We start from the raw sequence: 25,651 nt of genomic DNA on the forward strand, positions 1-25,651 counted from the left end.
GGGGGGGGGGGTCTCTCCAGCTTCTTTCACAGGGCAGTCATCCTGTGCCCCTACAACCAAACCACCTCCCAATGCTCCACATCCTGACACCATGCCCTCAGGGGTGAGGATTTCAACACAGGGAGGGCAGGCACAGATAAACATTCAGGCCTGGGCAAGCCCTCAAGGACCAGCGTCTCAGAACTCCCCGGGGGAAGCCAAGGCCTCCCCACTTCTTCCTCAGCCTGGTCCTGCTGCCCTCCCGCCTCCTGCCACCGCAGCTCAGATCAGCCTTCCAAGATAAACAGCAGCGCGGCTGCACAGGGCTCACTGAACACCCTCCACAGGGAAGCTTCTGTGCCAAACTGACAAGTCCCAGTAAGTCCCAGTCCCCATCCTCACCGGCCACGCAACTCTGAGCAAGTACATCGCCTCTCTCTCAGCAGACAGGGGTGATAATAGTGGTATCTACCTCATGGGGCTGCTATGACCATTAAGTCAACATTTAATCAATAAGAAGAATGTAAGTATCAAGTCAAGATTTATTAATCCCTTCGAGTTGTGCCTGGTATGTGATAAGTACCAGAAATATAAAGAGATTACTTCTTAGCTCCCCTATCCCCCAAAACTCCATGCTCCAGAGCAGAGCTTGCTTTCTCCCCTTGCCACTGTCACCGGGGCCACAGTCCTTACCCATGCGTGTGTATCCTGGCTTCACATAAGTCTGCAGGCTTGCAGGGGCCATCCTCACCGGGCCAAAGAGAAAGAAAGAGTTTGGACAGGGCTGCAAGTCCAAGAGCAGGGTGGGCTCTGTCCAAGGATGCAGGTGCCTTCCAGCAGAGCTGGGCGGGGATTCCAGAGCACAGAGGTACCACCCCGGGGAAAAGCTTAGGTTCTCAGTCGGCTCTGGATTTCAGTCCCGACCCTGACACTACAGGGTCAAGTGATGATAGTTCTATGATCCCCAGTGTCTGCATCTCAAGGGAGGGATAGCAGTGGGGCCTGCCTTTCTGTTTTAAGAACATGTATGAGTTCATGCCTGTGAAATATCTGCCTGTAAAAACAGGAGGGAGGGGCTGGGGTTGTGGCTCAGCGGTAGAGGCCCTGGGTTCGGTCGTCAGCACCACATACAAATAAGTAAAAATAAAGGTATTATGTGTCCAACTACAACTAAAAAAATAAATATAAAAAAACTAGGTGGGAATGTTCTCCTGCCACCCATGTATTAGTCCATCATGACTGCGTAATGCACACTCCCAAATTTCACAGCTTAGAGGAGCAACATATTTCTGTCTCACACCACACTGTGGCCTTTTCTTTGACAAGTGAGCTGCCGGGCTCAGCAGAGGCAGCTCATCTCTGCTCCGTTGGGCATCAGCTGGGACAACCTGAATGCTGGGAGCCGGAGTCCCCTGAAGTCTCCCTCCCTCCGTGTGTGATGCCTGGATTGGGACCCTGCAGCACTCGGGCTCCACGCTTCTCTTGCTCTAACTCTCGCTGGTCTCTCCAGCATGATGGCTTCAGAGCCTCTTGCCTGGGTGCTGGGGGCTCCAGGTACCTGTCCTGAGAAGGACAAAAACAGGCAGAAGCTTGCTGCCTTTCATGGGCTAGCCTAAGAAGTCACTTTATCCAATTTCCTTGCTCCGGGCAGCTACAAATGTCTACCAAGTTTCAAGGGAAAGGAGCATAGGCCCCTCCCCTCAGTCACCAACATCATGCTGTAAGAAGAGCATGGAGTGGGGTATATATGGAAAATATGATCTGCCCCACACCCCACAGAGCATGGTTCCATGCTAGCATCTGTCCCCCCAAAGGCCTAGACAAACGCTGCTGCAGCCTGGCCTCCCCAGCAGGGCCTGTCCCTTTGCAGCTGAAGCTGAAAGAGCACATCTGGGTCTTAAGCTCCTCCTTCCTTAGCCCCTGTGGCCCTGCAGGAGCTAAGAACCCCTGGGTCAGCTCCTTTCCTTGCTGCCAAGTTGAACCTCATCCTCTGCTGAGCAAAACCAGGTGGCTGAGCTTCCAGAACCATTTGCACCTAAGCCGGTCCCTGGCCCCAGATCCATGTCCCCTGCCCTAAAGTCATAGCAATTCTTTGAATTTTCGAGTTCTGCCATTCATTCCCCATCAGTGGAGATAAAATAAGCAGAATGAAAGAAACAATCGGATGCCCCAGCTCCTCCTCTGATGCCCAGAAGGGTGATGTGTGCCCACCGAAAACCCTCTGCCCCACCAGACAGAGATCCGGACTGCAGACTCAACGTTTTAAAAGCCAGTGAGGCATAGATGCTGGAATTGGCCAGAAACCTGCCAGGAAGACAGGTCAGCATCCCCAGAGCAAGCCACCATCCACCCACCATCAGCTCAGTGCCCAAAGCCATTTGTCCAAAGTCTCCCTGCCCCTTAAGATCTAGACACCGAATGACAGTAGAGGGGGTAGAGAGAGAACAGGGGAGGGGAGGGGAGGGGAGGGGGGATAGTAGAGGATAGGAAAGGCAGCAGAATACAACAGACACTAGTATGGCAATATGTAAATCAATGGATGTGTAACTGATGTGATTCTGCAATCTGTATATGGGGTAAAAATGGGAGTTCATAACCCACTTGAATCAAAGTGTGAAATATGATATATCAAGAACTATGTAATGTTTTGAACAACCAACAATAAAAATTAAAAAAAAAAAAAGATCTAGACACCATTGCCTCTGCCCCTTCTCACAGCCCAGCCCAGTGCTCCCCAAAGTGTCACATTTCTGCAGTCCCCCAGCTCGGCTTCCGCCCTCCCCCGAGTTCCCACTGCCTGTTCTGTGTTCCCTGGAAGCTGTGTGCTCACGGTTACCACCCATCCACAGGGCACAGACCCCAACACCCACCCCAGGCCTGAGCAGAAAACTGTACTGGTGACTTGGAAGCAAGGCAGGACAAAGAATCCACAGGACAAGTTTGAAATGAAGTCCTGGGCCCTCCTGCTGTCACCAAGAACTCAGCCATTCATTCCACCACCTGGGTCCAGTGCCTACGGAATGTTCCTCCTCCCCCTGGTAGTCCTCCCTGCAAGTTCAAAAGCATCCCACCATATTATACAGGGTCCCTGGACTCTCCCCAGCTCCCACCATCACTGGAAGCCCCTCTGCACGACACCATGGCATCTTCTAGTCATCACAGTGCACCATCTATGCCATCTTACGACACACAAGGACTTCCTCGCGTGCATATGAAGCATGCCACCAGCTCTCCCTAGGAGGAAGGCAGCCTTGAGTCAGCTTAGGTCTTTGATGATGACATTTTTTCCAGGTCAGCTCTGATGACAGAGCTGATCTCCCCTGGCCCCACCCAGCTCTCTCTTCTGCCTCATTCTCCTGCTCCTCTAGCTGAGTGGAGCTGGGGATTCTGGAGAAGATGGCGGGTCAGCGGGGAATAGACTCGGTTGTGATCTTGGCCTCTCAAGTACTCTACTTGAAACCATCAGGGGCCTTAGAGGATGTCAAGTGAGGTCAAACAGCTTGATCTGTGGCTCAGGGGTGCAGGGTGGGCTGTGGAGTTCCTGAACTTGTGACCTCTATGCCCGTCACTCCAGGAAAAGGGGAAAAGTTAAAGGTCAACCCAGTCTAACTCCCCTCTGCTTTGACATCGCAGGTAGGAGGGTCTCAGAGCAGCCAGAACACCCATGATGCCTTGCCTTTGCTAGTCCTCTGCACAATATAAGCGTCCAGCTGACAGGTTCCCAGGGACAGGGACAAAGAATAGAAAGGAAGGGTTCTGGAGAGAAGTCAAGAATACTGATTGACCCAAGCCAAGGCAGAGCACACCTGCAGCCCTCCCCACGGCCGTGGTCAGGGCGCCTTCTGTTTGGCCGGAACCCACCTCCCCTGCTCCATGCCCAGGTCTTCCTGGGAGCATTTTCATCCTCAGTTAGGCACCATCTGGCGGTGTCATCGGGAGCCTGGAGGGTAGCCAGGAGCTGGCACAGACAGAGCGTGAGGATTTCAGGCCTGTGTGCTGGGCCTGGCTTGAGGGACCTCAGCTCTCTCCTGACTTGATGGCTGGGGAGGGTTCCAGCTGCACGGAGCTCGGCCTCTCAGGGCCGACAGATGGGCAGCCTCGGGAGGAGCCACATGGCAGGGCCGTGTTGTGGTTAAACGCAGCTCATTAGGTTTTATCCACAAGATGCTGCTGGGTTGGCAGGAGCACACCTGCCCCCAGCAGGAGTGGCCCACAGACGTGTCGGCAGCCCTGGGAAGGGCATGGTGGAGAGGCTGGAGTGGCAGGCATGCTCTCGGAGGTTGGTGTCCCCTCTCCGACCTCAGAGGCCCCCTCTGTGCACAGGGGACCTCAGAGAAAGCCTGAGGGCATTTGGCACACTGTACCAAGGCCAGGAACGCCACGTCCCGCCCACCCCAGGGGCAGGTGGTCAGGAGGGCAGCCAAGACACAGGCAGGTCCAGGTCTGTCCACTGGCAGGACTTTGACAATGACCACACTAAGAACGGGCAAACTTTGGAAAGACCCAGATAGAAACCATTTTCTGTTTTGCAGACCAAGAGGCAAAATGGAGAAAATTGTGAAAGTATTTGTATGAATACTTAAAATTTAGCCATTTAAAAATGTGAAAAACATTCTTAGTTCATAGACCACACAAAAATAGGTGGTGGCCATCTCTTGCCATCCCAGTCTTTAATCCTACGCATAAGGATGCCAGAAGAAGAGGCTGTCTTCGGCTCTCCTCCAAAACAGAGCCCTCAAATGTGGGCAGCATGAAGGTGTCAGGGCTTGGCTGAGTTCGTATAGTTCCTATCCATCCACCTCCAGCAGGACACCTTATATGGGGCACTGGCTTTGCCTGGGTGTGTCAGCCTCTCCCCAGTACAGGCCTGGTACAAGAGGCTCTGTCTCCTCCCAGAATCCCAGTGCCACCCTGCACTATGCTGAGGCCTCTCCCCAACCCTAGATCCCAGTTGGTCTCCCCAGGCCACATTAGGGTGATTCTGACATCTCGTGGTATCACTTGCCACCTTCCTAGAGATGCAGAAACCGATGCAGAGGATATTGAGTCTGGAGACTCCCAGCTATACTCAGGCTTGCTGTTGTCCCAAGCCCTGTCTCCTGAACCCTGGTCAGTGCTGGCTGCCCGTTTTTTTTCAATTCCCACCACCTGACACTGGGCCCATGCCTAAGCCCAGCCACCTCTGCATCCACTTAGCCCCCTGCTGACCTTGGCCACTCACATTATAATATCCACCCACCCCCATCTTACAGGGAAAAACTAGCAGGAAGAGGCCCGAGTGACACTAGGCACCTGGTTAGAAACCTGGCCACAGGACCTTGGAGCCAGTCCCTTCCCTTGCTCAGCTCTGCTTTTCCTGCTGTGAAACACAGTGGCCTCGGGCCCAGCTCGGCTCTACATCACATGCTGGTCCTGGAAGTGTCCAGGGTAGCATATCTATGGCCTGGCACACGTTAGTCCTCAGTGGCCAGTTATGGAATCCATATCTGAAATGGAGATGCAGAAATAGACTAAGCCAGGCAGGTGCAGGTGGAGGAACAGCCATGGGGCAGGGTGGGGGGCAGAGAGGCGAAGACTGGAGCAGAGCAGGAGGGCGCAGGAGGACAGGCTGTTAGCTGAGCTGCTGTACCTCGTTTTTTAGGACAGTGCCCACGGGTCAGTGACACAGAGGTGAAGGAGGTGGGGGAGGGGTAAACAGGAAGGAGGGTGGCCCAGGAGAACCATGTGACCCCTTGTCATGAGTTGAGACATCAAGACAGACTGTGTAGTACCCAAGTGTCCTTACAATCTCCTCCATCTCCAACTGGGAACAGATGCCTTCCTGTGGCTGCACCTGGGCAAGGGCCACATCACCAACCTGGCAGGAGGAACCAGTGACTAAATTCAAACTATTCTGGAGATAGTGAAACTACTGTGGCATGCTCAACTCTTGGTAAACTAGACTACATACCTTTTGGGGGGCAGAACTGGGGATTGAACTCAGGCATGCTCAGTCCACTGAACTACATCTCTGGTCCTTTTTATATTTATTATTTTAAAGACAAGCTCTTTCTAAGTTGCCCAGGCTGGCCTCAAACTCATGACCCTCCTGCCTTAGCCTCCTGAGTTGCTGAATTACAGGCATGCGCCACTGTGCTGAGCTACACTGCACACATTTGATCTAGCAATATGGATTAACTCTTTCTTAATGAATTCCATTGTTGGCTGTTAAAAGCCTAGAGCTAAAAGAAGCATTTGAGCATTTTGCTCTCAAAGTTCACTGCACCCTGAAGTTAAACCTCAATTCAAAGTATATCATACTCAAAAAGAAAAGAAAAGAAAAGAATCCTTTAAGAGTTGTCGAAGAAAGAGCTTGGATCAGGACAACCAAGGAACATTCCTGCTATGGTACTGGTCTCCAAAGAGGACTGATAAGCCCTGGTCCCCACTACGTCTGTCCACTGGCCTTGACTGCTGCAGTTCTGAGCATGGGCAGTAGCTTTTGCTCTTTGCTCCTTGTCTTTGGTGGGGTGGCTCTGACTGCAAGCAACACCCCAACAAGCCTGGCTTACACAGTGTGCTTTTCATCTCATGTGACAAGACTGGATGTAGTAGGTTCAACCAGGATCAGGGCTCTAGGATGTCAGGGTTCCGGGTCATGTCCTCTGAGGGCCTATTGTGTTGGCCTTGCCCTCCCAGTTCCAAGAAAGCTCCTGCAGACTTCACTTCCCCAAACAACCACATCTCAAGACCTGAAGTGGGAGTAGGGCCTTCTCATCTGGATCCCTCCACAGGCCTACAGTCACTGTTGGCAGAGGAGAGAGGGCTGGGCCAGAGGTTTACCCCACTGAGCACACTGGGTTCCATTCTGGAGCACAGGTATCCTTCCTTTGGAAGGAAGATGGTGGGTTGGAAACCCATAGAGCTGCCGGGCCTTGTTGGTATTCTTGCTTTTCAGCTTCTGCATATTTTGAACTAGAGATATTATACTGTCAAAACAAGTGAGTCATTATGCCCTTCTGACTGAAGCCCTGTGGATTAATGCTTCCGTCCAAATTCCCAGGGAGACACAGATGCATGGATTGGATAAGGCAAGGAAATATGAGACTGCCCTTGGAAGGGTTTGATGTCATCCCAGCAGGAACTGGGATGCTGTGTTTATGGAGAAGAACTGGGTTGGGGACTCATGCACAGGGACTTTGTAATTAATGACTTCCATTCGTTCACTGTGTGACTGTGCTAAAACATGAGAGAAAGGGTCCATAAAACATTGAGGGAAAAAAATTGAATTCTACAAATACTTCATGCATGGTGCCACCACGGAGGGGAGCCTTCTCCTGGCCCCTAGTGATCACTGAATGTTTCAAAAAGCCACGGGGATACCAGACCAGGAAACAGGAAGGAAACCAGTATTCTGATTCCATTTGAGCCGTGAACCTGGTTTCTTCATTTGTAAAAATCAGCGTTTGGTGTCAAGGTCAAGATCCTTGCAGGTCTGATCTTCTATGACTACAACCTTATACCACAAATGACAAGCAGAACGCAGAGGTCTGAAACCAGCTGGGTCTTTGTCCTTCCTTTCAGACTGATAAAAATAATGTCCTGGTGATAGAGATGATGGTGGTGGTGATGGTGATAATGACACAGAGCACTGTGAGGCTTTGCGGTATGCCGTGTGTTGCTGTACATGTATTATCTCATTTAACTCCCTCAAAAACTGTAAAACAGATACTTTTCTTATCCTCATATAAAAGATGAGGCAATGAAGGCTCTTGGCTAAAAGGTCACTTGTTATGAATTGAACTGTGTGTCCCCTACCCCCCATTCCAAATCCATGTCGATGCCCTAACCCTCAATGTGACTATAATTCAAGACAGGGCCTTTAGTAGATAAGTAAGGTTAAATGAGGCCATCAGGGTGGGACCCCAGTTCAATATAATTGGTGTTATTATAAGAAAAGGAAGAGAAAACATAAAGAGGAAAGGTTGTGTATAGACACGAGGAGAAGGCAACCACCTACAAGCCAAGGAGAGGGCCTCTGAAGACACCAATTCTGCCAATACTTGATCTTGGACATCCAGCCTCCAGAACCGTGGGAAAATAAATGTCTGTCATTTAAGCCACCCAGCCTGTGGTATTTGTTACAGCAGCTCAAAGTTGATTAATACATTACCCAATGGCAGAAGTAGCATTTGAATTAGACAATCAGACTCCAGGGCCATGTTCTTAAGACTTCATCACCTGCAATCCAACCCTTTAATTGGAGAGATGGGGAATAGATGTCCTGTGGCTGGATCGGTGGAAACAAAGTATACAGACTGTCAGATCTCACCTCCTGCCCTCCTTCCTCTATAAAACAATGACAATTCATTCAGGAGTAGCCAAGAACCATGTTTTAGATGGAAATTATTCCAGCAAAATATGGGCCAGTATTCGGTGGGGGGGGCTAGAACCATCTGGGTACTTTGCAGAGCTGGGTCATGGCTAAAATGGCAGTCAGCACCGAAGAGACTTGGGAAAGAGATGCACAACATCATCACCATCTGCTTCCCAGGGAACAGTCTTGAACGCTGCCTCATCCAAACAGGCCTCGATTTAAATCCCAGGTTTGGGGCCTAGGATAAGTCATGTCACCTTCTGAGCCTCGGTTTCTCCCTCTGTCCCACGGAGAGAGCCATTCTGACTCTGCACAGCACTGTGAGCATGAGAGAAGTTACAACGTGGTTAACTGCTTCACAGATGGTCTGAATTCAGTAACGCTGAACTCAGGGGGCAACCTGAAATCCCCTTAGCCTCATCAAAGCAAAGCCTGCGGTTACAAATCCCCTGGCAGACTGCCGCCGGTCCTTTCTGGAAGGAGCTGGGTATAAATTATAGATCACAGGCTCTTGGGTCAGCTGCTATTCGGAATCTTGCCTCCCTGCATGCGGGAATCTGGGCCAGCTCTCCTCAGAGCCGCCACAGGTGGCCCTGGGGGTCTCTGTTCCCACTGCAGTGCCTACCTCTGTTGACCCCGCTTCCCTTGACCCGAAGAACAAGTGCTCCTTGGGCTGATGCTGAGAGGAGGCCCTGGAAAGACACCAAGAAAGCCTTCCTCTCTTCAGCCCCCAAGGCTAGGGGCTAGTGAAGCCTGAGCCCAACCCCAGCCCCACTGAGCAGGCCCATGTCGCTCTCCTGGACCCCTGGGAAAAAAGTCCCACCTCAGAAGACCCAGGAAGAGAGGTGGGGTGCCCTGAGGGAATCTTGTCTTTAAGACTCAGAGGCTGCAGGAGGCCGCTGTGAAGCAGCCCTGTGTGGAGGGCAGGCTGTGCCCGTTCTGGGTTACTCCACGGTGTGTGCAGCGGAGTGTTCAGGCTGTGAGACTCCATTTCGTAAGGCCGTGGTTTGCCACAAGCAACTCCATTCTGAGTTTAGTGCTGAGGTGGGATGACCCTACACCTGTGTGTACAAGTAAACAACCACCACCTGCCCGGCTCAACCATAAGGTACAGTCCAATAAACTAATTGAGTTAATAAGAATGCCCACCTGCGGATGTGTCGAATTAATCAGGAGCCCCTGGGTGCTAGGGAGTGTCAGACTCATATAGGAAAACCCAAGCCCAGGAGCTTATTGAACACACCAGACCACCAAATGGTGCAACCCCCTCACTCAAGAGCCATAAAAGGGGGAGCACCCCAAGACTGGTTGACTAGGTAGTACCCTAAACCTTTCACCCGGTCATTCGTCTTGAGCCTTCCCAGAAAAATTGCCACAGAGGTGAACCTCCACACCTGGGCCTTTAGCAGAGGGCAGTTTCTTCTGCCCATGACGACTACGCAGGCCTCCTCCAAGCTGACGCCCCAAGTTGAGGCTCTGTAACTACAGTCCATCCTTCCAGACCTTGGCCTTGAGCTTTGGCATCTCTGTGCCCCTAACAAGCTCTTTGGCTGGTTCCTGATCTGAACCCCTACAGCAACTCTTTGCATCCCTATCTGCTCTCTGCCTTTGTCCTCAGTTCAGCCTCCTGAGTCCCTGGGGCTGCCCCCACCCTTTCTGTAAACTCTGTATCTACTTGTGTGAAGTGTGACACGTGACTTCAGTGTTATAGATGTTAGAAATTAAGATTGGAATTAAAGAACTTGTGTTTGCCCAGCTTATGACTACCAGGTGACCCACAAGTATTCAGTGACCTGCCACTGATGGAAGAGGTGTGGATTTATTGTCACTCAGTGAATTCTGACATTGTGGAAGGACACAAACATGTTTGGCCTGTTCATGACACAGCTTGCTCATGACACCCTGTCTTCATCAGCCGGGAGTGACTGAGGGGGGTCCCCGTGGCCCCTTCTCTCTCCACCCTCACCCACACTGCAGCCACATTCCTAAGGCCACCTGAGGCACTGGCCTTCCTGTCCCGTCCCTACCCCTCTCTGAGGAATGCCAGCCTGGGCAGGCCTGAGCAAGCAGCCAGGGGCAGGTGACATCCAGGCTCAAGAGTTCCTTTACCTGGGAAACCTGGGGCTCAGTCAGAAGAACAAAAAAGCTTTGGTCCTGGGGCCAGATGGCCAGCAACCCAACCAAGCTGCCACCTTCCCCTGTGACTTTGGACATGTCCCTCCCCACTCTAAGCTCCCTTTTCCTCACCACCAGAAATGGAGACACCATTAACTGTCATCAGGGCTGTTGTGAGGATTAAATGAGATAATGTATCAAAATGCTTAGCTCAGGGCCAGCAGGCACAAGCTCAAAACAGTTGTCAGCCAGCTGTGATGCCCTAGGCTTCTCAGGGCTCAAAATCTAAGGGACTGTGAGGGAAGGCTTCCCTCATTTTGTGCTTTAGGCACCTTGCTTACCACAAGCTAGTAGCAATCCTGCTCTAAGAATGTGTGCAGGTGACCTTGAGAAAGGCAAGAAGCCCTGAATCACCTGACATTGGCAACAGATCCAGGAGGACCAGGGAGAAGCAGGACTCAGCCTGCAGGGGGTGTCGTCTGGGCATCCAACACTCATTGAAACTGCCCTCGCTTCTCTGGGGCTGTGTTCTCATCTGAAAGTCTCATGAGGTCTGTCCCTCCCCACCATCCCCATCACAAACAAGACCAGAGAACAAAAAGACTGTAGAGTACAATGAGCTGGATCACTCAAGAGGATGCTCATGATACCTGATCTTAGACTGAGTCTCTCCTTCCCCCATCAGTCCAGCCTTTTCTCGACAAGTTGCAAGTGCCTCCAAGTCACGTCTCCATTAAACAAAACCAAAGAATCAAAAGCTTGATTCTCCTGCTTCATATCTTTGTATCTGAGGAAAAGAAGCAAAATTACCCAATACATAAATTGGTAATAAAGTACTTGATAGCAAGACCCATTTGTCTCACCTCCAATTTAATGTTTTAAACAACCACCACAAATTACCGATGGCCACTTTCACTGAATTAAATTGTAAGGAGAATTAGGAAACAGTTCAGATTTTAATCAATGTTTGTATTGACCACGAAAAAGGAAGTCCCTCCTTTGCCTGTCTCTAATCAGGAGTGTTAATTATCTTGGACACATGCTAGCAAATTAATTATGAGCTAATGAAGTTAAAGGAGGGCATTTGTTCAGGGAAACTGATCACACATTGTTAGCTCTGGGGATTAAATGGAAAACCACTGTCACAAAAATGGCTTTAAAAATTAGACCCAATATTTGATTTGTGAGCTTGCCCAGCAGGAAGAATGAAGGACACTGACCTCCGCCCCAGCCCGCCACTCACAGGCGCTGTCCCCCACATTCCTCCAGACCGCAGGAGAAGACGTTTACCTGTTTAACCTGTTCCAGGTTAAAAGATGGTAACACTAAAGGTTTCCTTCCCTTGATGTGTGTGTTTATATAAGAGAAAGAGAGAGACAGTCAGAGGATGCGTGGAAAGAGCCCCTGGGAGTGTGGGCGAAAGCAGATCTGTGGGCCACGGGTGTGCAGATCTGCCACAGGCTGCAGCCCTGCCCTAGGGCACCAGCATCTTCCAGCTGGATGGAAACCGCCTGCCCACCTGGGGAGCTGAGGCAGGTCCTGGCGGCTCTGTCTTTCAATCAGGCCTCCAAAAGCTGAGCCCAGATGCAGGAAGCCCGGCTGGGTCAGGAGTCGGTCATCCAAGTCAGGGCAGATGAGTCCAGGGAGTGGAATGGCCATCTCTCCATGTCCTCCCATCCTTGTGAGCCAGGCCTGTGATGCAGGAAGAAGAAACAGAATGAGCTCCCCCATGTGAAGTGTCCAAGGCTTTGACTCCATACAGAGGGTGGTGAAAAGGGAGGCTTGCCTACCAAGGCCCCTTGACCCATTCTTAAAAAACAGAATCCCCGGTTCACTCACCCAGCTAGACAATGACACTGCCCAGCCCCTTTTGCACCTGATTAAATTCCAGTCAGTGAAATATCAGCAGAATTTTCTGGATGTGATTTTTGAGGAAATAAAAAAGCTGCTGATTTTTTTCTTCTTCTCTCTTCCTCTTTTCCCTGCATGAATACTTGACGTGGTGGCTGGGGCTCCAACAGTGATTTGGAGCAGAGGCGACCTTGAGGAGGAAGCCATTCACTGATGATGGCAGAGCAGGAAGGCAGAAGGAGCCTAGGATCCTGATGGCTGCAGAGCTCTGTACTAGCCCTTCCCTTGGACTTCTACACGATAGTGTCACTGGGAAGGCACCCAGGAGGTATCCCAGAAGGGAGAAGGGGACTTTGACTCAGCCCTGGCAGGCTCTTGACTTAAGTCACAAAAAGGAATTTCAGGAATTATCAGAGGAGTCGCAAACATTTATTTTTGAAAAGCAAAGAAATCGATTCAGGAAAGCTGCAATAGAGCAGGACACGCACTCAAAGGGGGAAGGAGCGCCAGTGTTCAAGAGTTAGATGCACTGTGGGGTCCTGGGCTCTTGTTTTTAAAGGGGTCTTTGTACATTGGGAACACAGGAAGTGCGTGGGCATGATGGGCACCAAGAGGGTTCATCTCTTAAGTGTGGGACGCAGGGTGGGTCACGGTGGCCTGATTCTCTCAAGGTCTCTAGGTCGACATCATCCAGTCAAGAGATAACATCTGCAACATACCCAAATCATAGGTCTCTTATAATAGGTTCCCTTTGCTTTATTTTGTCTCAAGAAAAATAGATTGTATAAACTAGCAATGTGCGTAGGCATTCGTCACCTAAACTCGTGATTCTCTGAGATTCAAGGGTTTCTTAAGAATTCAGGGCTGGAGGGACACAGGCTTGGGAGTAGAGTGCATGCTCGTGCAAACTGCTGAGCTTTATAGTCACCGTGTCCTTCCCTTCCCTGTGAGTGTCCCTTCTGCCTATCCTACCTGTCTTCTATCCCGCCTAGGCAGGAAAAACCAAAGAGCTGCTTTGGTCATGTGGCTATTATTAGAGGGCGTGGGGAGGTGTTCCTTCTTCAACATTGGATGCCATGTCTAATTCAGGCAACTAGGAATAGGGCCATCTCAGTATCAGCAGGAAGTAGAGCACCCCATACCCCCACCAAAAAAAACAGTTCTTTGAAAGTTTGCCAGACTGGAAGAAGCAAGTAATTATGAGGGAAGCTCTCCACGCCCGTGAAAGGGAAGAGCAGAAATCCAACCTTGATGACCACTCCAACTCATTCTAACACTGTCCCCACTCTCCCTCTTCTAACTGACTCAACACACCATTGGGCTCAGGTAAATGGAACCCACCTGGCCTTGGAGGCTTGGTTGGGAGCGGGGCTACAGGACTCCTAGCTTCCTGTACCCTGTGCTCTTCTAGCTCTGCTTAGCAGCTGTCCCTCAAAGGCCACCCACCATAGAGGAAAAGCCTAAGTCCTGTAAGTCTGTCCATCTACCTCATTGAGAGTCAGGCCATGAATGGATGCCATAGGAGCACCCTCTATCCAGCATGCTAATGGAGGGCCAGGCAAGCATCCCATCCCCCTCTCTTGTGGCAACAGACCTTGGAGAGGACCTCGCTCCTCTATGTCATATACAAGGAGAAAACTGAGGCCAGGAGGGGTCAGGTTGTGCCCAGTCTCCAGTTCAACAATCAGAAGCCAACCTCAACTCCTCCAGCCCCTCCTAACCCTCATTCCAGGATGGGAAGTTGGAAACACTTAGTTTTGGTGGCCCCTTTAATAAAGGGTTGGGGAAAGTCAGATCCTTGCCTGAGCCTCTACATGGCCCACAAAAAGTGTTCATTCATCCATTTTCTAGAACAGCTCTGCCCACTAAAACTACATGCATGACACATATGCAATTCTAAATTTTCTAGTAGCCACATTGAAACAAGCAAAAGACTGGTGAGATTAGTTTTAATAATATTTTAGTCGATTTGTGTCCAAAATATTGCCCTTTCAACCTGAGATCAATATGAAAACATCATGAGGGTCGCCTTTAAAATCCTCCTCAGTCAGGTGTGGATTTCACACTTACAGAGCATCTCAGCCCAGACAGCCACATTGCAATGCCCCATAGCCACATGGAGCAAGTGGCCACTGCACTGAAGGACCAGGTTCTGGAAGGTCAGTGGGAGAGCTTCACCTGCTTAAAAACTCCAAGCACTTCATGGGTACAAACACCCACTTACAAATCCCAGGCAGGTCTGAGGGTGCTTTTCCCCCTGCATCCTCACCACCATTTAATATCCATTTTTGGAAAACTGTCAGTCTAAATTTCTAATAGCATCTCTGCTTTAGTTGGCCTTTCTCTAACCATAGGGAAATGGCAAAGTACCTTTTTGCAAGCTGATTGCCAATGACGACCTGTCTTCTATCAATTGTCTGAGCCATATCCTTCACCTATTTTTAAAATTAGCGTCTACTTTTTCTCATTGAATATTTTGAGTATCTTGGTTCTTTGTTTTTTTGCACTTCATTTATGGTGCTTTTTGTCAGTCTGGGTCTTTCTGTTTTTATGCAGTCGAGGATGCCAGCCTTGTCCTTTATAGCATCTGGGTTTTATGACTTGCTGAAGAAGGCTTGTGCTCCCCCAAGATGACAAAAATACTCTCCTGAATTTTCTGCAAATATTATTCTATTCTCGTTTTCTTGTTTGTTTAGCTCTCTGCTCCATCTGGAATTTATCTTTGCCCAGCACTGTTCTTTGCTTACAAAATGTTAGCCCTGGTCCTTGCCTGGGGAGAGTGGAGCTCTGGGGGAAGAAAGGGTCCTTACGGGGTGAAAGGCAGAAGCACAGCTGGGGAGCCACAGGAGCAGAAGCCTCAGGAAGGTGGAGGCTGTGAGCTCAGGCTTCGTGCCTTCCCACCAGCTGGGAATCCGGTCCCTGGCGGATGTCTCCCCCCTCGGAACCTCAGCTGACTGCCTGTGAAATGGGGATGCTAGAACCCCAAGGCATTGTTGTGGGGACTGTTTGGCTTCTCCATTATCTCCTCTCTCAAGGGCATCGGAATGACTTCCTCTTGGGGTGATAAAATGACTTGCAACAACAGCTCTCAACAAGTCTTTGGGTTGAGTTGCCCAGGCTCAGCTGGGAGGTTCTCACCTGGAATTGTCCTTGCTGTCAGATGTCCCCTTGCCCAACAGTCATCTGCAGGCTTGACTGAGCCAGATGTCCGCAATGGCTCCCCCATGTGGCTGATAGTGAAAGGGCTACTCGGAGGGGGCTGCTTTAGACAGGTGATCCGTAAGTTTCTCTCCAAGGGGGTAACATTTGAACTGAGGGCTGATTGGTGAGGAGATTGGCTCGAGAGAGCCTGGGGCAGCCCATTTTCAGCTAGGGACCAGTTATTATGGCTTCTGATCCTAGAAGACCTCCTTCTAGCCGCCCCGCTACAAAATGAAAGTCCCAACCCAACTGGCCAGTGACCGTGGCAGCTGATGCTCTACCTTACAGAAGAAAGAGTGCAATAAAGAGGTGGCTGTCCAGGCAGCCTGCCTCGAACATGCAACGGGAAAACAAGCTCAGGGCCAGGATCCTGCTTCATCTGGGAAACGGCCTCACTTAGGAGCCTTCCAACAGCATTAGGATAGCTCCCTGTTCTTCAAGCTATATTTCTAAATTGCCACTGGCGACAAGTTGGTGACAGCTTACCCCAGCAGAAATAGCACTGCTGGAGACAGAACGCAAGATAACAAGCCTTCTTTCATGAAGCAAAGCCCAGCAGGCGCCCAAACACCCCTCGCACTGTTCCCTTCTCTTTGACATGAACAGCTGTACTAATGTGAGTTTACCCATCAGATTAAAAAATAATTTGCTAAATATCCCGGTGGAGTTATTCTGAGTGGCTTTGGTTATTGTCAACACGTGCAGGGCTCATGATCTCTGGTTAACAGTGAGTGAGGTACAGCTAGACCCCAAAATAAGATTTTGAAGCCCAGCTCCACGTAAATTAGACCTGCATTCACATGTCCATTCAGGGGGTATTGTTAGTTAGCACTTTGTTCACAATTTTCCGTTTTATTGTGGCAAAGATGTATTCAACATATGTCCAGAGATTGGCAAGGACCAAATGCAACTGAATTTTATTTCTTTTCAATAGAAACTAAAACGAGGCTCACGAGAATCAACACTGAGCTAGGCTCTTTGGGGAAATCATAAAGTGAATCAAGATCAGGCCCTGCCCTTGGGGAACTCACAGCCTGGTGGGAAGGAGGACACAGATATAGAAACAAGTAACTCTTAAGAGAAAAACAGAATGAAATAAGGGCTGATAGAGAGGGACTGAGCACTGGACATGCACAGAGGAATAATTACTTTGGCTGAGCAGGAAGGCAATGTGGCTACACTTATGACAGATGTAGCGTTGATCTGGGCCTTTGGCTATAGGTTTTTGTTTGTTAATAAAACATCAGAGGAAGCTATGTCTAAAGACATGATGTGCTAAAACTCCAAATATCTGAGCCAGAGTTGTGCATCTACCCAAAGGGAATTTTGACTCCCATGTTCAAATTTGTTCTGGATGCACCTTGGAATCCCTTGAGGATTTTTTGAAATGTTACCTGAGCCACACTCTACAAAGATCCACAAAGCCTGGGGTGAAGCTGAGCAACCACAGAGTTTGAGGAGTCCCCAGATGATGCCATGTTCAGCCAGATTGTGTTTTCTTGTGTTCTCTAAAAACAAAGATGGAACAAGTGATTTCCAAAGTAATGGTACCAGCCACACCTGGGATCTTGTTGGCAATGCAAATTCTCAGCCCATGTGGCCCACACCTGCTGAATCAGAAAGTTGGGATGGAGGCAGACCCAGGAATGAATGTTTTAACAAGCCCTCCAGGTGCAACAATGAAAGCCACTGAACTAATGAGAACAGTGGCCAAATAGCGAGCAAGATGCCTGTGTCCCATCCCATAGCATGTCCTTACAGTCCTATGATATTACACACTGTTGTTTATTGAGCACTTGCTGTATACCTGATCCATACATTAACTCGTTTTACTGATGCTTTTTCAAGTGGGTGGGTCTTATTATCACCCCATTGTACAGATGAAGAATTTGAGGCTCAAAGCTATTACTACTGCTAAAAGCCATACAGCTAATGCACAGGCCATTCAGATCCAAAGCCAGGGCCCTCTGACCGCACATCAGCGCTGCTCTGTGTTGCCAGATACCTGGCTGCAGGATGTTTCATCAGTACTGTGTCATGGGCACTGCTTAGAGGAGTCGGGGGATGGGTGCCTAGAGAGTGGTTGTGGAGTCCCCTGGTGAGAAAATTCCATTTGTGGCTGGAGCTCACTCTTGGTAAAAGGAACATGGTTGCATGGGAAGAGGAGGTTGGTCTGAACTCTATTAAGCCTCTCCCAGCTCCTCGGACCCTATTAGGCACCAGTCTCTTCCTGGACACAATTGGAGTGGATTACAAGGAAGGGGCCTCACAGGAAATAACTAAGAAACAAGCAGCCCCTTGAACGGCCTTGTCTTCTCCTCCCCACGTGGCTTTAGTCCAGCAGGACCATAGCTCAGAGGTCCCTGTCCAGCTGATGAGGAATCCAGAGGTTTTTACAGGAATGTTCCCCTCCTAGTACAGAGAGGAGGCCTTAGTAGGCAAGCATGGAAGGGACCGGTCTTCTCTTTGGTGACCTACCTGTGGCAGTAGCCAAGCTGGACAGTTGGGAATAGGCAGTGGATGCTACAGTGGCCACCAGCCAGACTGGGCCAGCCCTGCAGCCCACCCCCCTGCTTTGTAGCTTATTTCCTTTCCCCTCCCCGGAGGCCTTCCTGGCCCCTTCTTCCAGGTTCAGCCTGCTGGCTGCCAGCCAGACCAGCACCTGGGAGGTGGATGAAGCCAGGTGAGTCACCGGTTCCTGGAAAACCATAGTCTAGACAAACTCCCAGAGGGCAGAGATGGGCCCAACAGGCTTCTCCAGGAGCCTCATCCCGGGTGGACTCTGCCAGGCCCACAAGCTGTCATTCGAGGAGGCTTGGGAACCAAGGTCACCCTGCCTGGGGGTCCCGGTTTCTCTAGTTCAGCTGAGTTCTGTGCTTCCAGGCAGCCAGGACTGAGCTCATGAGATCAAGGACCAGGAACATTTCTAACTTAATGTGTCCCAAACTTGGAATGCTCACAAAAGTCACCCGGAGGGGCTGGGATCCAGGTCAGTGGTGGAGCACTCTGGGCTCCATCTCCAGTAGCACAGGGAGCAGGGGGGGAGTCAGCTGGAATCCTGTCCAGAAGGTCCTGATCAGCAGGTCCTGGAGGGCTGAGCCTCTGCATCTCTACAGGACCCTGGTGGTGCTGTGCAGCCTGGCCAGGACTTCACCCTCATGGTGAGGAGGAGTGGATTTGGCCTACAGCACTCCCAGTGTGCTCTGGAGTGAGGAGGGCACAGGAGCTAGCAGTGCGCCCTGGTGAAGGCCTACAAGCTTGGGTCACATGAACAGCCCCTTCACGTGGCTGAGCTCTGTGTTTCCCATGAAATGGGAATAACTACATTGACACCTACATTTCATTGTAAAGTGAAAATAACTACTTGGAGTTTTGGAGGAATCAAACATGCTAAAACTTATAAAGTCTGAGTTGCTACTTTTACCCAATCAGAATATGGAAGAGCAAAATGTTTGCTTACAGACATGTTTTCAACCAAGATGCAGTTACCTGGGCAGCTTTCACCCTCCCACCTGAAACAATCAGAAAAACAAGAACAGAATTCATGCAATGATGGTTTTCCAAACTGTTGGACTGTGATCCTGGAGACACAGGAAACAGACAGGAGAAGACCTACGATTGTCCTGACTCATGGCCTTTGGAAAGTTTCCAAGAGAATGGGATGCAGGAGAGAGACACCTGAGAGGGGCCCAGCAGACTCTTGGGGTTGGAGAGATGCAGCTGGGCACTGGGGGACATCCAGGTGACTAGAGATTTAAGGAAAGAGTACTCGGGGGAAAGCTGGGCAGAGACACATCCAGGGACCCACAGAGAACTGACTCAGGTATTTATCTGAGAACTGATCAGCGCATCCTGGAAGAGGCTCCCCAAGGCCAGGGGAAAACAGCCCAGGAAGAGAGCCAGGAACAACGGCTGTTCATTACCTAACCACCCCAGGGTCCCATCTCCACCACACTGGGGACTGAATTCCAATTGACAAATTTGGGGTAGAGGGCCATGAATATTCAGGCACAACAACCCCAAAGCAGGAAGGAGATCACAAGGGAGCAGGCGTGACAGCTGAGGCCAGGGAGGAGGATGGTCAGGACTGGCCCCAGAGCCAGGGGAGGAGATGGGTCTCTACCTTAAGGGTTTTGAGGCTGGTGTGGACTGGTGTGTGGACTGGTAGAGGGCGGGCTTGGTATGGGTCAGAGCGGAAACAAGTGAACAGGTTCAGAAGCTGTCAACAGGAGAAGTGACAGCGGCACAGTCTCGGGAGGAGCTGACAAACTGGGAGAAAAATAGACAAATTCTAAACACAGGCTTAGAGAAGTCTCCAGGCTGACTCAGGGGGCCCTGGGAGGACCTGGGGGTCCTGGCCAGGAAGAAAGGAGCCTTCACAGGACTCTAAAGACAACTCCCCTAATCTGCCACCCTTCCGGGCCTTTCCATCACCGTCAGCTGCTCTGCCTCATGGAGAAGCAAAGGCTTCGCTCCTGGATCGACAGGAGTGACCAGCCCTCAGCTCACCCAGGAGCGAGGGGTTTCCTAGGACACGGGTCACCCAAGTCTCAATGTCCATCCTGTTTAACCCTGGGGAGGTCAACAGGCTTGGGAGGCAGCTTGGAAAGACAGAGCAAAGGACCAGAGCCCAGGGTGCAGGCCCATCCTGGGCCAGGCCAGAGGGAACACACATACGGAGCACTGGGGAGCCTTCTCCATTCACCAAGTCCTCTGTGACCATGGTCTCTTTGGACCCCACGACAGCCTCATGGAATGAAGAGAACCAGTCAGGAACTGAGAGCTGTGTGTATAGAGGACATGGAGGCTGCTGTGTCTCAGGGAGGGGCTGGGGGACAGAGTTGCTGTTAAAGGGTTTGCCTGAATGTCCTCAGCTAAAGAGGAGCTATGAGGAGGTCAATGCCATGCCGTCCTGACCACTGTGGTACAGCTCCCTGATGTGAGCTGGCGTGGAACCAGGGTTGGGCTTAGCCTAGGGCTTTGGTGGGGAGATCAAAGTATACCCCCAAACCTGGCCTTACAAAGCTCCCAGTCTTGAGGGGCAAAGAATGGTGTTCAAAAACTGATGCTATGGGTCACACTGAGCCCAGTGTGGTGACAAAAGAAGGAACATGGGGCTATAAGATCTCAGAAAGATGGGATGCTGGTGGAGGCATTATTGAAGACAGATCCTGAAGGATCGACCCCATGAAGCCCTGCAGTGTGAGAGCCATATCACAGCTCCCCACCAGGCGGACGTCTGCATCATGGAGTGGCCCAATGACAAGTCGGACTCCCAGCCTCACCTCTGACCCTCAGAATCAGCTTCACCCGAGGTTCCTATTTTTAAGAGCCCAGCAAGTGGTTCTGACAGTGACCCAGGTCTGAAAATGTTCTCCAGCTAATTTTGGTGGCTTCTCCCAAGTGCAACTCCCATGAAATACCCGTGAACCCTCCATCAGAGGCAGCGATGGTATGAGATGGGTGATGTTAATAAGTTCATTTTGCAGATCAGGGGATTGACCTGAACTGAGACCAGCTAGTTTTACTCAATCCTAAATCCATCCAGAGCCCAAATTTCTCAAACCATTGCTTCTAAATGATGCCAATTCACAGGTCAGCAAAATTTTCTGTAATGGGCTAGATAGAAAATGGTTCAGCCTTTGCTGAAAGGCAGCAACCTTAGGCACTATGTAAATGAGTGAGTGTGGCTGTATTCCAATATAACTTCACAGACACTGAAAATTGAAGTTCCTATGTTTTACAGGTCACAAAACTTTTTTTATCATTTTTCCCCAGCCATTTAAAAATATAAAACACCATTCCTAGCTCAGTGGCTATACAAAAACAGACACCAGGCCACATTTGACCCACAAGCCATGATGTACTGACATCAATCCATCCACATATCAGGCAAGTAACTTTCCATAGCATTGAGCAGGGGGAGTGGGGCGGGGTGGGGCAGTGATGATCTTAGACCCCTCACTTGACTCTGCCTTTGCTCCTCTGTTGTCCTTGAGCCTGCCCAACCCTAACCTCCTTGATTTTGAGATTTATATTCACTCCTCTGACTTGGAGACAGAGTACACACTACCCATTATACCACCCTACCTCAAGGAGCCTCTCCCCAGAGCCTCCACTGACTGCTCCCCCTCCCAGAGATCAGACACCTAATCGGCAAACTGCATGGAAATTCAAGGTCTGGGCAAGTACTTATTTTCCAGGAAAATCCTATCCTCACAGTCAGTTTGCAGCCGCAGCCCAAGGCGGGGCGATGCCCAGCCCTGGGTAAGCCTGCTAAACCTTCACAAGTCACCCTGGCTTAATGCCTTTCACAAACAGCTCCTTCTACATTCTATCCCCAAGTTCTCGTGACACTGAACTCTTTTTCAGTGGATTATTTTAGCTACCAGCCAGTTCTATAATCTCTATCCCCTGAGGTCAAGTTCAAAGAGAATTCCAATGTGATTAGGTAAACATATTCAAGTAGTAGATTTATGTGCTACTGTGCTATTCTTTGTGATGTTGGCTTTGGAGGCAGGGAATTTTAAGAGCTCCTGTGTGCTCCAGTTATCTCCTAAGAAATTAACTCATCAGTCCCCACTGTGGATGAAAGCACTTCTTAGGACATTTGAAATTTAAACTTGGCAGTTCTCTTAGTTGAAGAGGAAGAGGAAGAGGAGGAGGAAGAGGAAGAGGGGGGTGGTGGAGATGATGATGATTAACCAGAAAACCAGAGATGATTCCTGGCTGTTTATGAATGCATGTGGCTCTTGAGAAGCGGAAGCCAGTTGCAGGTACTTCCGTCCATCACAACTGTGAAATTGAACTGTAAATGGTACCTGGAGCAGTGGGCTGGAACTGCCCCACGCAGGGGGTTAATGGAAATGTGGAGAGCTTTTGTCTTTTAACAAAGTACTTGAGCAATTATCTCAGCACACCCACAGCTCAGGAGACTGTGCAGGCAGTCCAGAGGCAAAATAAATTCCTGACACCTTTGCCAGCCAGATGCTCTGATTTGCCACTGGCAAATGGTGTCTGGAACCAGAACCCTTCCGCAACCACCCCTTCTGTCTCAGGTGCAGAGGTCTGGTCAAGGTATTCAAACACAGCTCTCTCCCTATATGTGATCCTGTTGTATTCTCACAATCTTCCTGTGAGGAGATATTATGGTCACCCCACCATTTACAGACAAGAATCCCATTTTACTTTAGAGAAGACTGAGGCTCGCCAGGCTACCAAGGCACAGTAGGCCTGGAAATCAAGTTGGCTAACCCTGAGTCCTGTGCAGTTTGTTTTTGCAATAGTGCTAAGCCCCTCGGCTTCCTGAAACACTCCCATGCAATCCGACTTCAAATCAAACCAGAACATGCTTTGAGGTCAAGTCAAGACTCATGGGGGAGGACATGGGATGAGTGGAGGAACTTCAGATTGGGCAAAGGGGAGAGGGGAGGGGAGGGGGCAGGGGGATAGGAAAGACAGTGGAATGAGACAGACATCATTACCCTAGGAACATGTATGATTGCACGAATGATGTGACCCTACTTTGTGTACAACCAGAGAAGTAAAAAGTCGTGCTCTATTGTTGTACAATGAATCAAAAAGCATTCTGCTATTGTGTATATTAGAACAAATAAATTTTTAAAAATTAGAAAAAAAATAAGTTTAAGAAAATGCTTTGTGAAAGTGAAAAATATCTAAATGTTTATCACTCAAGTCATACGCTCCTGAAATAATATTTTCTAAAGACTAAAAACAAAAAAGAAAAAGACTCACTGGGGATGAGGAAGTAGATGGCCCTGGCCTTGAATTAGAGAAAAGCTAGATTGTGAAAGCAACCGGAGTCCCTCTCAGATCCGTGGAAGCAGGCCTGTGTCTGGGAACTGAGGGGTGGTTCAGGTAGACCTGGGTTTGCAGAAAGGCCACATTGCTCCTGGAGAGAACCCAAGCCTTGGGGAGAAGGAATCTAGGAGGAAGTTATTGGCCTAGGAGACTGACGTTTGGGAGGAGAGAGTTGGGAGTGTGTCTGTTGTTTGTACCAGTTGGTTTCCCAGCCAACTCCTATGGATTCATGGTGGGATTGTCCAGGGAGCAGAGGCTGTAAGAGGAAGGCAGTGTGGGTCTGCTCCTTAGTAGTCAGGTTCTGAGGACAGGCAGCCTGGGTCTAGCTCCACTGCTCCCTAAACCCAGGTGACCTCGCATGCGATCCTTGATTTACCTATGTGTACTGTGAGATTAGAAAGAAGAATGGTTTCACGAGTTTCTAATTATATCATCTCAGATCCTTGGCATGGGAGAAAAGAGATAAATGTAAAGATAGAAGAAATCTAGTGAAGCTCTTGTGGTTAAATGAACTAGTGATGATTTTTCTTCTGTTAGAAAAAAAAAATGAACCTGAATCTGGCCAAGCTTCCAGGTTCAACTACCAATTTATAGGAAAGGCATCAGACTGAGGAGCAAGGTTAAGGACACCAAAAGGGGATGTGACCACAGAGCCCATACTACAGGAAGCCCCATGAGACAAACAAGCTGGTTTCTTCCACAACTGAACTGCAGATGGGGGAGGATAAACAGAAACTTGAGAGACAAATCACTCAGTTGCAATGTACAGACATTTGATGGATCCTGATTCAAATTTTAATAACTGTTAAGCAGAGTGACACCTACAAAGCAACTGGCAATCTGAACACTGACTTGATATTTAATGATATGAAGTCATTACTAATTACTTTTAGAGATGATAATGCAATTATTGGCATGCTTTTGAGGGAGGAGGTATCAGGGATTTAACTCAGGAGAACTCAACCACCAAGCACATCCCCAGACCTATTTTGTATTTTACTTTCTTCTTACAGGGTGAGGCCGGCTTTGAACTCTTGATCCTCCTTGCCTCAGCCTCCAGAGGCGGGGGATTACAGGTGTGTGCCACCGTGCCAGCTATTGACATGCTTTTATAGAGTCCTTATCTGATGCAACCTTATCCCAGATGCATCCTGAAATACTTAGAAATAAAACAGGATATTGGGTATCTACTTCAAAATAACATGGAGAAAGAGTCTAAACACTTGTTAAAAGAAGACATGCAAACCGCCAACAGATGTGTGAAAAAAAAAAAAAAACCCCGCTCATCATCATTGATCATCGGGGAGATGCAAATTAAAACCACAACGCAATATCACCCCACACCTGTTAGAAAGACTATCATCAAAAAGACAAAAGGCAAGTGTTGGGGAAGGGTACAGAAAAGGGGACTCTCGTGCACCGCTGACGGAAGACACCTGAATGTGGACTTGGTGGAAGACGGTATGGAGGCTCCTCAGAAAACTCAAAAGACTATTATCAGATGACCAGGAAGCCCACATCTGGGTATATATCCAAAGAAACTGAAGTCAGGTACGCTGGAAATATAGCTGAACCCCCTTGTTCATTGCAGCATCTTTCAGAATAGCTAAACATAGAAGTAACCTAGGTGTCCATCAATGTATGAATAGATAAAGAAAATGAGATATAGGTGCACAGTGGAATACTATTCAAAATGGAATACTACTCCTTAAGGGGCTGGGCTGGGGCTTAGTGGTAGAGCACTCACCTGGCATGCGTGAGGCACTGGGTTCAATCCTCAGCACCTCATAAAAAATAAATAAAGGTATTGTGTCCATCTGCAACTATGGTATATTTTACGTGGAATACTACTCCTTAAAAGGGGGACAATCATCATCTTCCAAAACACAGAGGAACCTGGAGTGAAATAAGCCAGGCACAGAAAGGCAAATCCTGCACGAGGTGCTTACGTGCCAAATCTAAGGAAGTCGAACTCATAGGATGATGGTTACTAGAGATGGCTCGTGACTTATAAAAGGGTTAAAAAAAAATCTTGCCCAAACTTGGAAGGACTTTTCCTAGATATTCAACTTGGCAGTTCCCTGTGGAAATAGAGACAGTGGCTGCTTCTGTTTAAGGTCACTTTAACCCTGGTGTATTTGGCTACTTGATCCTGAGCAAAGCTCAGGGCTCACGGAACAGAGCTCCTTTCATTTTCTGAGCAAAAGTCTCCCAACCCAGCTGTGCTCAACCTTTGGAGGGCATCGGGATCCCTGCTGAAAGCACAGTTTCTGGGCCAACCTCCACCCCGACTTCTGTTGGTGATCCTAGGAGAACCAGGGCCCTTAA

The 25,651-nt window shown here is 49.4% G+C and overlaps 1 long non-coding RNA gene across 1 annotated transcript; it reads right to left on the reverse strand.

Moving 5' to 3' along the window:
* Window positions 1–8,184: 8,184 nt before the first annotated feature.
* LOC125612713 lies at window positions 8,185–12,368 on the reverse strand. The gene is made up of 4 exons (XR_007343184.1): window positions 12,290–12,368; window positions 11,970–12,142; window positions 11,101–11,237; window positions 8,185–8,653 (listed from the first exon to the last, which is right to left on the reverse strand). It is a non-coding gene; the product is annotated as an uncharacterized LOC125612713 (long non-coding RNA).
* Window positions 12,369–25,651: the final 13,283 nt, after the last annotated feature.

The sequence above is a fragment of the Marmota marmota genome, unplaced genomic scaffold (assembly GCF_001458135.2).
Source record: "Marmota marmota marmota unplaced genomic scaffold, marMar, whole genome shotgun sequence".
Taxonomy (NCBI): Eukaryota; Metazoa; Chordata; class Mammalia; order Rodentia; family Sciuridae; genus Marmota; species Marmota marmota.